General features: G+C 49.0%; 1 protein-coding gene across 2 annotated transcripts in view; it reads right to left on the reverse strand.

Moving 5' to 3' along the window:
* Positions 1–17,102, reverse strand: part of LOC131519405 (uncharacterized) — a 344,031-nt gene extending 326,929 nt beyond the window's left edge. For both annotated transcript variants that reach the window (XR_009265618.1, XR_009265620.1), the window contains exon 1: positions 16,993–17,102. The gene's annotated coding sequence lies outside the window, so the exon portion shown is untranslated. The remainder of the gene's footprint in view (positions 1–16,992) is intronic.
* Between the last annotated feature and the right edge of the window lie 807 nt (positions 17,103–17,909).

Below are 17,909 nucleotides of genomic sequence, written 5' to 3' on the forward strand. Positions count from 1 at the left end.
CCTTTATTAAAAACAAACCCACCTGTGCTTTGTCTTAAAATTCAGGGTGCACGTATGCAAATTTCCACTTGGATGCTGTTTCCCCTCTCCACAAAGTATCCCAAATGAGTAAGGCAGGAGAGGTACCTTCAAATACGCCAGGCCTCACAGGGGCTCTTGTATGAAGTGTCGTCAGATTCAGACACCGAGCCCCGAGCCCCAAAGAGAAATCAGCCCCAGGGGTAATGATAACGCTCTTTCTTTCTCACATTTTGTGTTTCTTCCTCGAGACTCTTTGAAAAAAGCCCAGTGTTCTTCAGAGTGAGGTGCACAAAGTTCAGGGGAGTGTAGAGGGTCTCTGCCAGACGCTGGGGGTGCTGAGGGTGGCCGGGCCGGGCAGGATCTGGATGCTCGTTCGCGTTGGAAGTGAGAGAAAGCGCTGAGCATCGTGGGCCGTCCACCAGGGTGGCAAGGAGACACTCCCCAAGTCCCAGGGATGCCACATCCTCTCTCCCCAAAGCCCCTACTTATCTATCAGATTGATCTCCGCCGTCTGCCTCACTCCTGTGACATGCTGGGTTTTACAAATTGCTTAAAGATAAAAGCTTACCCTGCTGTAAAAAGAAGTAAGATATAATATTGAATTTGCACTAAAATGAAAAGTTTCCTGGTGCCCCATATATATTTAAAATTGCTGTTTTCTTGCAATGAATATAATTCACTGTCTTTTCTGAAGCATAATCCCGTAAGGGTTTGACCAAACAAAATGCTCTAATGATTGCAAATGGCTCAAATATTCTGTCCAGTGAGTTAAGTGATAAAAGTTTCTATGTTAAAAGAAATAATAAGTGGAATTTCACACATATTATAGTAATTGTGAAGCATCCAATTTACATAGAAATAAGTGAAAGAGTTCTGGCCATGGTCTTTTAAGTGAGTCATTACGTGCATTGCTGATACATTTAGAAGCTGCAGACGCCAGGTATGTTTCTGTTAGCATAATAAGCTGTGTAATGGAGCCTTTAAAAGCTTAAAATGTATAGTTAGATTAACCTTTATGTTTTAAGGTTTTTTTCCCCCTCACAAAAAAAGAAAGGCCAGAAGGGAGAAAGAGGGGATCATTAAAATCCAATTAAAGCAAAACCCCTTTCTTTTCTCCATCCAATGGCTCCTCTGAGGCCCTTCTTCCACTTCTTACCATATTATTCACTACTTTTGATTTTTGGTAAAATTTGGATATTTTGTCCTCCTTATTTAAAATCCAAGAATTCACTCAAATTCTTGGACAAAATACAGTGATCATCCTGAAAGGAGAGTCTGTCTTAGAAACAAGTACAGGTCTCTCTGCCTAGGAAGGCAGGCGACTCGGGCAACATCTAGCCTTAAAACAACAGTAACATCTAAAGCAAAACGATGGCCTCTCTCCTCCTTAGAAGAGGTTACTAGAAATGCTGTGCTTGCTTTTTCCTTTCCCAAATTAGCCTCTTGCAGACTTAATCTTTAATTCCAGCAAGAGGGCCTCTCTGCATTGCCTGACTAGAGTGCGTGGCTTGGTCGATCAGCCAGGTATGCTAATGAAAGTGAGGAAACAGGGCTCCGGCAGTGTTTCCCTTCACTTGGACGTGACTCATAAGGAAGGGCGGGTGTGTAAGTTTTGCAACACCCTTAAAGGTTAGCCGCTCTATACGTGAAGTTCTCATCAAAACCTTCCTTTCTTTCCAAGATTTATAACCTGTAGGCCCTTTGTCGTTTCTCTCGCCCTACTTGAGGGTTTCTCAGCTGTGACACTGTTGAGACTTTGGACCAGATAACTCTTTGCTAGGAGCCGGGTTTCCTGTGGCTGTAAAATACTCAGCAGCATCCCTGGCCTCAGCCCACTGGGTGCCAGGCCTGCTATTCTCCCCCAGCCCCAGACGGACAATCCGGATCTTAACCTGCATATCGCCAGGCTTCTCCCAAGGAGACCACCCCTTGCCATGGGAACAGTTGAGAACCCTTGCAGATCTTAAGGATATAAAAAATCATAAAGCACGTCAGTCCCTTTCCCTCCACCAGAGACTAACTATGGTTAATTCAGGCCTAAAACTTAACACTCAGAATTACATAGTTTATAACGATTTCTCTTTTTTTTTTTAACAAGACGAATTTTCAGACATATAAAAAAATAAACAGAAGTGGTTAATAAATAAAATTCTGACTTTTCTGAAGCCTTTTCTTTCTCATTAAACTTTAGCACTTTCAGATAAAAGACAAGGAGTGGAACATTTGTCCATTTCCTCCTTTCATATCCTTGAGGTTGAGAAAAAATAGACAAGGACAGGCGGTGTATGAGTACCATTACATGATGTCTGCTTTAGCATCCAGATCTACAACAATCAAAACCCATTGGTACGACAACCTGAAAGGCACTTTATCGTGTGTTTGAGAAGAGGTATAGAATGAAGAAGACAAATCCAACAATAACGCCTTAATCCATGCATTTTATTTTAGGGCTTACCCAGTGTTTTCCAGCACATCATGTCAGTTAATTTTCATAAAGCTGCCCTTCCTTTGAGATCATTAATTCAAATTCAAAGGCTAGCCATTAATGCATCATTCGCCCCTCCACTCACCCATCTAGCCGTCCACGTAGCCGTGTGTTCGCGTACCCCCCCACCCCCCCAACCATCTACCCACCCGCCTATCTACCCATCTTCTGTCCATCTACTCAACCATCCATTATTTATTCAATATTTGTCAAGTCTTTGCCATGTACTGTGCACTCCAAGAGAACTATTTGCTGGGTATTGTGGGTGGAAAGAGTAAATCAGACATGATTCCTACACGGAGAACACAATTTAATAAACAGCAAAATAACCTTGGCTAAACAAATTTACCTCACCAGTGTTTCCGCCTGCCTGCCAGACGTGGCCAATGAATTAGTGAGCAAATACATATGTATTTCTCACACACACACACACACATTTCAGACTCTGAAAAAAATCCCTTCACATTTAATAGGCTGGTAAATATAACAATGGAGCAAAGGTCACATTCATTAGCTCCTTATAATTTTGGAAGTGCAGTCAATATCTTGAAAGAAGGTATCATTTGTTGTACAGATTTTATTGAGTGCTACATGTTTTAGTGTGTACATGTATGTGAATATACACACACTCACGCATATAAGGCCATACGGATTACATGTTCGTTGTTTCCTCCCACGGCCCTGGGACACTGTAGTGAGCCCCCCACCCCCACCCCACGGGCCACACCTAATTTGTTTTTGTATTCCTGACATTTGTATGTCTACTTCATGCACTCTGTGGATGTCTGCTGGGAGAATGAATGACTGAATGCCAGGCACTGCGGCAGGGACTGGACATAAATAAACCAAGGTCCTGTCCCTTCTTTCAGGGAGCATTTTGTCCAAATGGAGATATGGCCTAGACAGCATGATTAAGGTCAAGGGTGACCCAAACAAAGGCGAGAGTGATCAATTTTGCCGGGTGGTTGGGCTGAGATTAGGGAAAATACCAAAGGAGAGGTAAGCTTGTGCTTTGTCCCTGTAAGGATGGCAGACTGAATCCTGCTCTGAGTCCCCACCAAAGAAAGAGCTCAAGATTCCTTTTAAAGGTACAAACCCACAAGGATAGAGAGGAAAGGAGAGGAGGGAGCAGTGACATGATTTGGGGAGCTGGACTGTAGGCGGATGGTCGGCCACTGACCCGCTACACTGGGGGAAGCAGAGCCCCAGCAGGGGAGGGGGGGCGGGGGGACCGACCTGGAGTCTCAGTAATCACCAGCGCCCTGGACCTCCAAAAGCTGTAAACCAAATGGGGATAAAAACAGGCAGATGGATTAAAAGTCTCCTTTATAAGAGGTCAGATGCCCGGATCACCATTCCCAGTACAGGCAAGCTGGGGAAATGACCCCCCTCATCCCAGCAGAAGACTATGGATTTAACCTCCAGAGTGAGCAAAGTGGGAGACTGAAGCACAGGGATGGGGAAGCACCGTGCTACAAGTAAAACAAAGTAAAACTTGGCAAACATCACGTTTTCAGCACCTTCCCTTACTAGGCACTCAGAATGCAAGCTGTCAGGCCTCTATAGTCCAGACAGCAGGCTGGGCCAACTGATTAGGCTAAGAAAGACCTCCAGACACCAATATTAAAGTCCCCCAACTTAAGTAATAGTGACCTCCTTAACAATAAATCCCACAATCATCACACCCCACCTGCAAGCCTGGAGCTTCCAAGGTGCCTTTAGTGCCTCCTACTTAAATATGAGAGAAGAACGAAGTATCATCAGACAAACGAGCAAAGACCCTAATATGAAATACAGAGCTTAAGTTAACAAGCACTAAAACACTTACTCAGATAAATCAAAGGCCATACAAGAAAAAACAAGCTTTATGAAGACTATCATAAATATCTTTAAAGAGATAAGAGATGACATTATAATGAAGAAACAAGAACAGGAAACTATAAAAAGGGATCATTTAGAGAACAAAGCTGAAATTAAATATATGATGTCAAAAATGGAAAACCCATAAGTAAGATTGGAATATAAAATGCAGTAAGTAAACCTCTCAGGAAGTAGAGGAAAACACAAAGAAAGAGAATATAGAAATAAAAATTTAGAAATGGAAAACAAGAAGTAATGATAAGAACATTAGAGGATTGGTCCAGTGTCCAAACAACCGGAATTCTACAAGGAGATAACAGTCACAACAGAGAGGAGGAAATCATCAATGAAGTAATTCCAGAAAACTTCCAGGACACATGTTTCCAAATTGAAGAAGCCCACCACTGCCAAACAACAGATGAAAAAAGGCCTACGTCCAAGTACAGCATTATGTCGTTCTAACACAGAGGGAAGAGAAACAAGGCCACAAACAAAGGATCAGAGCAACATTGATGCCTTCAAAATCCTGGATGAAAACCATTTCCAGCTAGGGCTTCTATATCCAAACTTCCAAATAAAAAACAAGATAAAATAAAGATCATTTTCAGACATACAAGTTGTAAAAACTTTACCTCCCACATATACTCGATGAGAAATCTAATGAAGGAAGTGTTCCAACAAAAGGAGTGGGTCAGGAAAGAGAAAAACACGAGGTCCAGGAAACAAGGGATCCAACGCAAGAGAAAGGCAAAGGGAGCCCCAGATAGCAGCGGAGGGGGGCCCAATGAGTCAGCGGCGCTACAGGGGACTGGAAACAAGTCTGGATCAGAAGAGGTTAGGGGTGCCTGGGTGGCTTGGTCGGTTAAGCGTCTGACTTCGGCTCAGGTCACGATCTCACGGTCCGTGAGTTCGAGCCCCGCGTCGGGCTCTGTGCTGACAGCTCAGAGCCTGGAGCCTGTTTCAGATTCTGTGTCTCCCTCTCTCTCTGCCCCTCCCCTGTTCATGCTCTGTCTCTCTCTGTCTCAAAAATAAATAAACGTTAAAAAAAAATAATAAAAATAAAAAAATAAAAAAATAAATTAAAAAAAAGAAGAGGTTAAAGGCCCCGGAAGAGATTCCACGAGAAGATGAAATGATAACATACCCAGCACCCCTGAGAGTATGGACAGACTTACACAATTAGAGAAGACTTTGGTTTGTGATTAGTTATAAACACACAGAAAACCGAGGGGGGAAAGATAGTTGTTAACTCCAAGAAACGTGTGTGGAAAGGAAAGGTCCTCCCGGTGTACCACGTGTCCCGACGGAATAGACCGGGTAACGCAAACACACCTGAGGTACGTGTGTGCTGTAGTGCTGGGAGCCTGGGGGCCAAGGGGGGGAAGGGGGCTAATCCACTTTCTCACAGTAGCAGCTCAGTAAATAAATGCCTAAAAATTAAAAACTCAGGAAGTAACAATGCAAGCACTTCTATTTAGAAATGTGGAGATATGTACAAAAGAATCCGAGAAGAGTTGGAAGCGACTGTCTCCAAGCAGGGATAAACAGGGACAAAGGCCTTTTGTACTTTGTGCAAATGTTGGAGAATGACTTAGCTTTTTAACTATCTACATATTTAATAGTTGATAAAAAAAAATAAAACTAAAATCAAAGTAAAGAATTCATTCTTAGAGTTCACCAAGAGGTAAGAGGAAGGAACCGTATTTCCTTCAAGGACACAGAGATAAGGAACAATGTGCCGTAGCCAGGAGGTGTCAAGTGGGCTTGGTTGGCGTGGGCAGAGCGCTTGTGGGTCAGAAGCAGAGAGGTGAGGGGGTGTTGAGGGACAAGGATGGAGAAACCGGGAGAGGCCTCGTTCCAGAGAGTCTAGTACTTTACATAATGAATTTGGACCTCACACGGTGAGCACTGGGGCGTGACTGCACAGCCACAGCCCGTCTGAGCCACGGTGTCTCAGGATCGCCGTGTTGGCAGGTGACGCAAAGTCAGAAGGTGGTCAGCACAAGAGGCAAGGTCAGCGGGGAGGCCGTGTGGCGGCTCTGTGGCATGTGGCAAAGAGAAGACAGATTTAGGAGCTGCTGAGGAGGAGTCCACTGAGTTTAATGGCCATCCTGATTGAGATTTAGGCTGGGTACAGAAATCCTGCCTGGACACCGAGGTGAGAGGGAAGCAGACTGATCCGTGGAATCCTGGCTTGGTGACCAGGTTCGTGGTGATGCTAATCCAACGAGACTAAGGCTCCGTGGGGGCAGGGCCCCGCCCTCTGATTTGACACTGAGGGGATCTCCTGGTCAGGGACCTGCACAGGGCAGGTGCAGGAGGTCATGAAAGAAAGTGGCATGCCCCTCCCGAGTGCCACTCTCCATGTTCTGTCCCTTGCTGGTCCCTTGGGAACAACATGCTGAGGAGGATGGGCCACAAGACAGAAAGAGCTGGATCCCTGAATTGCCACCTGGAGAACCCCCCTGGCCAGGAACACCCACAGCCATCTGTGTGGGAGGTGGGAATAAACTCCTACATTGTTAAGCCTGATATCTGAGGGTTTATCTAGTTCATCAACATAGACGTCTTAACTACTGTAGATGCAAACTTGGGGGACAGCAAGTAACATGCTGTGTAACATGTAGACTTTGGCAGTTAATTTCTCTCCAGCGACGCACTCCAGCCAGTGCTTTCACTGATGGAGACAATGTGGCCAGAGTGGCTATAGGAGAACACAGTTAGAAGGAGTCTGCAGATTAAGGACCGAAGGCAATCCGGAAGGGAGCCGTGCAAAGGCAGGTCACAGGGGCGGTCATGGTGCTGAGAAGGGATGTGTATGTGCCACCCCCACCCTTGCCGCACTCCTGCCCCTCCCCGGCTGGGCCACATCACCTGGTAGTCACTGAGGCACTAGGCAGAATCCAAGGCTGGAAAGAACATTTCACAGGTATCCTGGCTTGGTTAGCATTCCCACAAATCATGCCGCTCCCGCTAGCCATGAACACGACCTTATTTGGAAACAGGGTCATGGCAGATGTAACTAGTTAAGGTGCAGCCACACTGGGGCTGGGCCGGCCCCTAATCCTGCATGACTGGTGTCCTTGTAAGAACAGAAGACAGACAGAGACATAAAAGGAGGCCATGTGAAGACAGAGGCAGAGACTGGAGCCATGCATCCACCGGCCAAGGACGCTGAAGATGGTCAGGAGCACCGGAAGCTGGAAGAAGCAAGGAAGGATCCTCTCTCACAGGTTTTAGAAGGAGCACGACCCTACCCACACCTTGGTTTTGGACACCGTGCCTCGGAACTGGGAGAGAACAGTGTCCTGTTGTTTTAAGCCCCTCCAGTCCCACACCGGAGCGGGGCGCCCAGAGGATAGGACTCCTACACTGGCAGAGACCAGCCCACTGCCCCTCGGACAACGAGAACAGTGGCCGCCCTGCTGCCAGCTCACGCCAGGCCTCTGGCTGGGAGAGGCACCCTGGCCATGGGAAAGGGGCCTCGGGGACCAGCACTTGGGCTGCCCTGTCCACGGAGGCCACCGTCACAGCAGGCCCCTGCTTCCAGCAGGCCGTCCAGAGTTCACAGACTTTCCCAGTCAAGAATTTCTTCATGGATCCAGCGGACAAGGCCCAAGGCACAGCATGCCTAATCGGGGCCTAACCCAATGTGTAGAATAAACTGGAACACTTCAGCTCCTGACCAGATCTGAACTGTGAAAGGGAACAGAGAGCGTCCTTTTAGACCGGCAGTTGCCAGGTGAACGGCCACTCGGCCAACACCCTCGGCCCTCCTCACCCCTGGGTCCCAGGTCTCTGTGGTTCCCTGTGACCTCTGACCTTTGACCTATTTGTTCAGCCCACCGCACTGACTCTTCTCAAGCTTTAGGCTCCAGAGTCAGGTGCAACCACAGGTCCCAATCTAAAACTACTGCGGAAAAGGCCTTTCCACGCCGATGCACGGGTCTAGACACATATTTAAACATACACAGATTTGTGTCCATTTTCAATATGGGACTAACTGAGCAGAACACGTGGACTCTCCCCTAAACCGGTTTGAACTCCTTGAGGGCTCTGTGCAGCCTCTGGCCTCCAGAGCCGAGCGCCGTGCCTGACGCAACGTGCGCTTCCCCAGTGTTTGCCAAATGGAAATTAACGGTCACGTCATCTGAAGGCACTGTTCATCTGATCACTTCATTAATTGGCTTGAAAGACATAAATTGCTTCTGAGGGCAGAGCCCCAGCGGGCTCCCCGGGGACCCGTCTGAACCCCGCCTAGAGGGCATTCTCTCTGATGCGTGGACGGAAGGGCTTCCGCTTCCCGCTCCGAACGGAGAGAGAAGTCACCTGCTCCGCTGCTCACCAGACACGCACCACGTCTCCTGCTCCGAGGATGAGGACGCTCCCCACACCACCTGGTTCTGCAAATCTCTGCAGTCGAGACCCATTTAGGCTGAGGAGTGCTCCGTTAATCACAGCGCTCTGCTCTGTTCCCCAGTGATCGTCGGCAATAATCGTCATTACCATCCCGCGTGGCGGGTCTCACCTGCAGCCTGCAATCATCCTGAGGACACGTGGCTCCAAACCATATGTTTCTGGTTCAGTTGTGCTGACGGAGCCGGGCATCAGCTGGTGGCGGAGAACCCACCAGGAGTAAGGGTGTCGTCTTGCCTCTGCTCTGAGAGCTCAGATGGCCGATTTCAACCCATTTCACATCCCTCCTGCCTTTGGATTCAAGACAACTGTGCCAGTTAGGGCTTGCTACACCACCAGCGAGCCCCACAACTTGGTGGCTAAGAACGATTTGTTATTTTTTATAATGTGAGCTGGCCGGGTGGCCCCTCTGCTGGCCTTACGTGGCCCCCTCAGATGGCTGGTCCCCTGAAGGGCTGGCTGGGTGCCGTCACCCTCACGTCGGGTGGCTGGTTGTGGCTGGTGGCTCCTCCCCGTGGTGGCTCAGTGTCTAGCAGACCAGGCCGGCTTTCTTACTAGGGGTCTCAGGCCGGCAAGCCCTCTTAGACACGGCCCCAACGCTGCGATAGGTCACTTCCACGGTATTTAACTGGTCAAAAGAGGCCACGATGCAGCCAAGGATCTAAGGGGCGGGGGGAACTAGACCCTACTTCTCGATGGGGAGATTGGCCAGGTGATGCCGCGACGAGGCACACGCACCCGAACGGAAGGGATGTGTGGCCACGTTTTGCGATCTACCACAGGAATAAATGTGGCTCAGGGTCATTTCTCCGGTTTCTCAATTTCATTCATCCTTCACTGAACCCTTACCATGGGCAAAGCGGGCAGGCATCTGTGTGGACACATGGGCACGAATAAGCCTACGCTCCGTCCCCTGAAAGCTTACGGGGAAGTTGGGAGCGACAGAGAGGTCCGTTTCAGGAGCAGGGTCACAGCTCAGTCTCAGGGCTACGTGGGCACCGAGAACTGTGTGGCGGGGCAGAGCACTCCGGGGGAGGATGCCACTGTGCTCGATTGCAGCTTAGACCTGGATCCATACCGGAGAAGGGGCACCGGAGAAAGGCGGCGAGTGGCGGCAGCAAGCGGAGAAGACTGACCACCTGCTCTGCACCGGGTTCCGCAGAGTGACACAGGAGTCACCACGAGGGCAGGGAGGGTTGAAGACGCACAGGCGCATCACCACAGCTCAGCACAGACCCCGGCGGCGGTCTCAGAGCACCGCCACGACAAGGGGGCGCACAGAGGAGGAAGCAGCTTGTGGAGAATGAAAATCCCCTCCACCGAGGCCCCACCCGGGGCCAGCTTGCCCCGTGGCCAAACCTCTTTCTCCTCACTCTGCAGATCGGACTATCCCCCCACCCTCCTTAAAGACGTGGCCCAGATGGGTGCCTGACCCCTCATGGTGGCCCTGGGTCCTTCTAACCTCAGCAACCCACACAAGGTGGACCCTCAAGCAAGCTCCCGAATTGATGTGTCGGGAGGAGGGTTCTTGGGGGGACCGCTTCCGCGTCCCGCTGGTCCCCACGCCCTGCGATTCTCTTTCCAGGGCAGTTCACTGTCTGCTCTGCCTTTTCCACCTGTATTTCTGCTGCTGGCCTTCAACTGTCACCCTTCATTGGTGCCCGTGCAGCCGCCTCCCTGCTCATCTTGGGGTCTGCAGCACCACTACCCGCCCTCACTCCTGCGCGTCTGGTGATGGTGTTTTCCTAAAGAAGAAAATCAAATCGTGCAGCGCCTTCCCGTTGTCAGAAGAAGGAACGGCGTCCTGCTTGCGGGTAACAGGTTAATACTCGGTAAATAATTGTTACACGTGCGCATTAATAACCAGATGAGGGAAGGGACTTTTTAAGCACGTGAGCCTCGTAGACCCTGATGACTGGCTTGCCTTCCTTCTGGAACTCGGGTGTTTGCGACATTCAGAGAGGTTCACCCCAAGAGGCAGTCCAGAAACAGGGTGAATGGCTTCCAGAAGGTGGAAATGGCATGACCCATGTGGGGAGCAGCAGAGACTGGAGGAGAAAGGCCCAGACGTGGGAGGTGAGCAGCCTTTGGGGCACCCGAACACAGTTATTACACCATCAAAAACGCCCCCTGTGAACTGCTTCTCAGCGTGTGCCTTGTAAGTAAGAGGTCCTTTTTGTTCTTTCTCCAGTCCTTGTAGGTCTGTCTCCGCTCACGGGGCCTGAAGCCAAGCTCAGGTGCAGAGGGTCTACTGTGAGTGACGGGCAAGCCCGGGAGGGAGGCAGCAGAAGCAGGTCCCCGGACCCTGGGGTTGCATGGGGTGGGGTGGGGTGGCAAGGCTTGGGCCGCGCGGACCCAGCCAGGAGGCAGACACCCGGGGGGTGCTGCTGGGGTGTGCAGACCGCCACAGGTGCACAAACGGGCCTGGTCGGACTTCTGAAAGGCTCTCAAGTCTGTGGCAGCAGCAGGACAGGAGAAGAAAGGCACATGTGCCCCCCGCGGGCTGGCTATAGTCCTAGGACAGAAGCCCAGATCCCTGCCTCGGACAGGCAGGCCATGGTGGCTGCACCACGCTCTAGCCTGCCAGGGTGACAGCCCCACAGGGGCTCATGTTCTGCATGGACGCCTGTCCTACAAGGGTGCATGTCTGCACGGGCACCTGTCTACACAGGTGCGAGGCCATTTTTTTTTTTTTTTTTTTTTTGGGAATTTGTCTCTGACGTAAACCAAAAGTCTCTCCCTTCAAAATATTTCGTTAAGGAAGAGGAGAGGAAAACCAGAGGGCGAAGCACAAAACTGAAAGAAGATTCTCACTGTAGGCGGGATGATGGGCTCATGTGAGGATTAAATGAGATGTGATAAAGTGTTCAGACCAGCTCCCAGTGTGGTCACTGTGCCACACACACCAGCTCCTACCTCTAGTACTGTGTTATTACTACTAATGCTAAAAAGAAGGCGTCTAGGCCGCCAAGCCACATAAACAAACAGGGAGAAACGGGCCCGGGACAGTGAGCTCAGTCTAACTTGTCCCTTGAGGACAGGCTGTGCGGAGCCTCCTGCTGACCCCTAGAGTCTCGACACTTCTAGGTGGTCTGTGAAGGGAAAGCAAGAACGTGCCCACGTTCAGCTCGGACTTGCAGCCGAGTGACGGGGGCCCCCCGTGCCACCACTGCCCCCATGAACCGTGCGCGCTGGCGGGACCGTGGCTGGTATAAGCGGGTAAGTGGAGGCCCCTGCCCTGTACGCCCCAGGCGGGCTCGGCGGCGGGGCTTCGCGCGCCAGGCGCCTGGCACCGTGAACCTCAGGGCCCAGGACAGACGCTCAGGGAAACCTCCCAACTCCGACAGGCCCTGGTCTCCAGCAGGGACAGCGAGGCAAGCCCCAGCCTGGCAGACTGCCAGCGGCCTGTACTGCTTTCCTATCTCTGCCAAGGCAGACACACACTGAGTGTCCCAAAGCAGGGCAGATCTGTGCTCCCAAGTTGCACGGCTGCCACGGGATGGGCTTGGCTAGCTCCTCGGAGGCCTGGGGGCTCCCCTTCCAGGTGTGCTTGGGTTGTGGGCAGAATCCAGGTCCTTGGGGTCTGGGCGGGGAGACGTTCTCCGCTCTGCAGGCCCCCACTTCTCTGGCTCCCGACCTCCTTCATCTTCAACCCGGTGACAGCGGGTCCGGCGCTTCCCGCCTCCAGCCCCGGCACCCTCCTCGCCTCGCCCCCTCTCGCCAGCTGGCTTAAGGGTTTCTGTCAACAGAGTGAGTCCCACAGGGAATCCAGGTATCAGACCCATAGCCTCCGTCTCATCTGCAAAGTCCCTGATGCACACGACACATTCCATTCACAGGTTCCAGGCGTGAGGGGAGACTTCTTGGGGGACCCTCTGCCTACCGTGCTGGCTCATGGAGGAAACAAAGATCTGCCTCCAAGAAGGTGAACTGGGGCTCCTTCTGTGAAGCCACTGGGCCAGTGAAGACATCTTGCATGGTGTCATCCACAGTCCCAGGAGCCAGGGGCCACAGCTAGCAGATGGCCACAGTCTCTGGAGTGAACCAGGGCAGCTCGACTCTGTGCTCAGGCCACACACCCCTGCACGGGCGGGGGCTCGGTCAGGCGAGCAGCCTTCCTGAACGTGGCCCGCTTCTGTGCAGAGCAGAGCTCGGGAGCGTCCTAGCCAACAAGAAAATCTTCGACCCAGAAGCCCTCTGGTCCACCCAGCCTCAAAGTGGGCCAGATGCCCAGCCTGCCACGCGCTCCTAGGAGCCAGTGACGTGCCGCACTGTGCAAAGTGCTTCGGGGAGACTTGCTAATTTAGGAAAATAATGAACATGGTGCCCCCGGCTCAAAGTAAATGCTCACATCCACCTTCCTCAAACACCGCCTTGTACGTGGTTAGGAGGCTTTGAACTATCAAGGATGAGCCCCAGCTCTAAACCAGGAGATGAACGTGTCCTCCGGGTGCGTCTGGGACATGCAGACTGAGACGCTACGTCCGCTTTGAGAAAGGATTATACCTCCTGTGATACAGACGCTATTTGCTTCAAACACGCCATTCACGGTGCAGTGAGGACTTCCGCTCGCCCATCCTTCCTCCTTTCCCCTAAAACACCCGTGTGGCTCCTCCCCCTCTCACTGCCCCTTCAACGTAAGCCCACGTTCCACACAGGAATGCCAGAATTACTATGTCAGTAAATGCAGAAATATAAAACACGGAAACGGATTCCGAGGACACACCCCGTGCCCGGCTGTCTCCACGAAACATCTTTCTGAAAGCTACTTGATGATACCAAGCATGTCAAGGAGTTGAAATCTACAACTTTTAGATTCTGCTTCATGTACACATATAATGTAAATTTACATGTAGTCATGTAAGGTAAACGCAAACATGTAGTACCGGGGTCTAATAGTCCAAAGCATCACGTTACAAATCAGGAAGACGTGCAAATGGCCTTCCGATGCCGCTGCAGGTGGGTCCGTGTCCGCGAACAGGGTCCGGTGCCAGTCTCCGCACCTGTACGCGGGCCAGTGGGACCAAATAACAATGCATTTTGGAATGAAAGCATCATGGTAGAAAAAGGGGAAAGGAGAAAAGCCCTGTGTTTAGGGGTGAATTTTCCATGCATGGGTTTGGAAAAGGGAAGGAGGGTGGCTTTTCCAGGGTCCGCAACTGTTTCTCTCAGTGTTTATGTGAGGGACCGATCAGCACTCCTCAGGCCAGAAGGGCTCCAGCAGCTGGAAGCCTGCCCGGCCCCGGGGAACAGAAAACACAACGACAGTCCCGGGGCGGCCAGGAAGAGCAGCGAGAATACGGATCTCCCAGACTCTGGGGGCTGGGGGGGGGGGGGAGGGAGTCTGTAAAACTACACTAACAGGAAGCAAAGGCGGAAATCTTTTCAAGGTGGGGATCAAAGACCTGGTAATATGAGGTGTGCATTGTGCAAAACTAAGGACAGTTCCTGGAAGGGTTTGCTCTGTGTTCTCAACCCACGGGGTCATATAGGCTGCGTGAAAACCAGAAGGAAAACAGGGTGAAGACAGAGACTACCGTGAAAGGGACACAGGTAAGAGTTAGAAGGGTACAAGCTGGGGGATAAGAAAGGGTCACAGACAGAAAGGAAAACACAGAATTCGAATCTTCAGGACAGCAAGAGAGTGGCTAATCGCCACGCAGAAAACTCAGCTGAGGATTTGGAAAACAAATTTGAGATTCTTCCCTGAGTGCAAGTTGAAGATAGAACACATTTTTTAAACAGAGAGAGGGAGAACATTGTGCCTATGAAGTTTTAACAAAGGAAAGAATAGCAACAAAGAATTGAAATTTCACGGAGGTTTTTGCTAAAATAAAGCAAAGAGACACATTCCTGCACAGGGGCCAGTGAGTTAAATTTAAGGCACAGGGAAAACAATCCCATAAACTTTCAGTATCAATGGTAAAAACACATACAAGTAAAGGAAGTGACAGCTGTCCCCAGGCATGGTCACCGTGGCAGTGTATCCCAAGGACAGTGTGGCAATGACCCCCGAGTTCTGAGGGTGCATGGCCGGGACTCAGAACGCTAAGGCCATGCCAGGCAACTACATGCACAAAGAGCAGCAAGACCATAAGCGCAGGAGAAGAATCTAGAAGCAAGACCACCATCTCAACCTCTCTGAGCAAAGTATCTAAACTGAAGGGAACCCAAAGGATACAGACACAGACCCCAACACACAGACTTCCTGATAGAAACATAGGATTAAATCTATACAACTGTAATTAGGATTCCAAAATCAGACAAAAATCAAACTATTCCTAGAAAACAAAGTATTATAAATTATTATCTTCATGATCATTTCTATCTCCTTTAAAATCCCAGATTATATATACACGCACACACATATATATATATATATTTTAATTTGAGAGACAGAGAGAGAGAGAGAGCACGAGTGGGGAGGGGCAGAGAGAGAAGGAGAGAAAGAAACCCAACCAGCCTCTGTTCTCAGTGTGGAGCCTGACACGGGGCTCAACCCCACGACCCAGGGATCATCAGCTGAGCCGAAATTAAGAGTCAGACGCTCAACTGACTGAGCCACCCAGGGGCTCCCCACATTATATTTTTAAGTGTTCAGAAATTATTTCAGAGGAGGGGAGGAAGATCCCTCCTAATCTTACATAGCTGAGGGTTCATTTTTGACACTAATAATCAGAGAACTCAGAATCAGCCGAACTCAGACACAGTTAGGGTAGCCACTAAAGAAACTAAAAATCCAAGCTCATATTTTCCAAACCACAAGAGGTAAAGACATTTAATTTATTTAGAGATAGAGAAAAGTAAATGTCGAGGACCAGTAAGAGACGCCTGAAATCTCAGAGGTCGCGTGGGAGTCAACAGGGAGCTAACACCTATATGTTGTACGTGTGGGAGGGGCGGCCATACCACCCAGCCGTTGGTGCCTCACACGGGCCAGAGCTGGGCGCCGCTCTCCTTCCCGCTGTGTACCGCTGTCTGGGAATTGCAAGAATTAGGCAAAAAAGGCAACACTATCGCCATTTTCATGTGGTAAGATTTCCCCGTCCACCTTGCTCTCAAAAAAATAATTTTCCGAATAACATGAACCACATGGATGGCCAGTAGAAAAACAAATATACAAAAATTAGTATAATTCCAACATGTCGACAATAATGAAAAACAGTTCAGCATAAAATACATACAGCATAAAAAAGACACTGAAATAAATACGAAAAACATCCCTTCATCAAGCAAACATTCACTGAGGGAGCTGATATAAATACAACAAGAAGCATATAATATTCCTCGATAGAAAAGCCATTGCACATGTTATAAAGATGTCAATTCACTCGTTAAGATTATTTATTTAATGAATGAAGTTCCAATCAAAAGTCTAATAACACAGTTTTACAAACTTGACTAAGTTATATACGGAAGGATACAGTTCATTAAAAAGTTATGAAGGCGTGTTCCACATGAAAACATCCTGTATCAGACCACACCAATTGATTAGTGTGCAACCTCCAGAACGTGAGGTGAACAGTTCCAGATATGGACAGAGAAGCAGAAGGAGAACGAACTATGTCATGTTCTCCAGTGCAATAATAAAAGGACATATGAAATAGGTGGAGAAAGACTGAACTGCAAAGTAAATTCTGCTGGAATAAGTGTTTAACTATTAACAATAAATAAATAAGTTTTGACACTTGCATTCACTCTATGCATCTAAAAATAAACTGCAGAAGGATGACAGCACACGAAAGCCAGGAAAGAACTAGAGGAAAAAGTTATATACATAAATATGTGGTGTGAAAACAGATTTTGTAAACACGACGTTAAAGTAGGAACACTAAACTGCTGATGGATTTGGTAACTTAAAACTTTCATGGCCTTTTATTGTTAAAAAATATACAAGGTCAAATGATAAATTGGGACAATATTTACAACACATACAATACCCAAAAGGCTTCTGGAGTCCTCAATACGTAAAGAGCACTTGTAAATCAATAGGAAAAAAACAACACCTTCACAGAAGAATGAGCTACAAAGAGGCGATTCAGAAAGGCAGCCCAGCAGACAGTCAGTCACCATATGAAAGATGTTGAGCCTCAGTTGTGGCCACAGGAATATGACTTAGATGTAAATGTCATCTTCATAATAGTCAAGATGGCAAAGATTTTTTAAAAAATCACAATACTCAAGTTGTCAAGTATAGATGGGAATCCTACCTTACAGACGGGATGTCCATTTACGGGAAATTTCTGGAGTGTAGATTTCCAATGTATCCCAGGTGCCTTGTGAATGTTTACTTCCTCCTGAATCAGCAATTCCATTCCGTGATTTTTCTCCCCTATGGAAAGAGTAAAAAGCAAATACTAAGATTTTTGTTGAACCAGGGTATAAATTGTAATTTTCCATATGTAACACAGGGAGCAGAATGGTTTAAAATAAATCAACTGAAAATAAATAATTATGCATTTATATAGGAGACAACTGTACATTTTCACAAGTCTTCTTACACAAGCACTTAATGTGGGAAAAGTCTCATGATGTAATAATGTTAAGTGAAATATGCAGGATATAAAATGTCATACCCATTTTGATCTCTTCTATTTTTCTAAATGTAATTTTCCTAGCATCAGCGGCATTTTTTTCCCTACAGAATAATCAGATTCCACATAATTTTTTTAAAAAACAAACTATGTGCAATCCTCTCCAAATAATGCATATGGGCCGAGGACCCAGTGTGTCAAGCCATTACTTAGGCTGAAAATCTGAACACAAAGGGTCAGGTTGGAAGCTCTCTCCTCTGAGTGTGGCTTCAGGGTGTGGCACTGGTGCCCTGGGCTCCCCCGCCTGGTCTCTCCACCCACTGAAACAGCCAGGTCACCGAGCATTCACTTGTTGCAGAGGGACATCTGTGCTCATTCGTGGCAAAGTGGCCCTCGTTCCATGGAAGTCACCGCGGGATGTGAGTGCTGGGGCCGAGTTACGGAAAAAACGCTCAGGACACGACGGAGACAGCAAACGACAGAAGGAGGGCGAGTCGGACGTGAAGCAGGCGGCGAGGCTGGCGTCACCTTGGCCCCAGCTCCTCTGTGCCCAGAAACACCTGGCGAGCTGCTCTGTTCACACTGGGTCGCTG

This window comes from Neofelis nebulosa, chromosome 1 (assembly GCF_028018385.1).
Source record: "Neofelis nebulosa isolate mNeoNeb1 chromosome 1, mNeoNeb1.pri, whole genome shotgun sequence".
Taxonomy (NCBI): domain Eukaryota; kingdom Metazoa; phylum Chordata; class Mammalia; order Carnivora; family Felidae; genus Neofelis; species Neofelis nebulosa.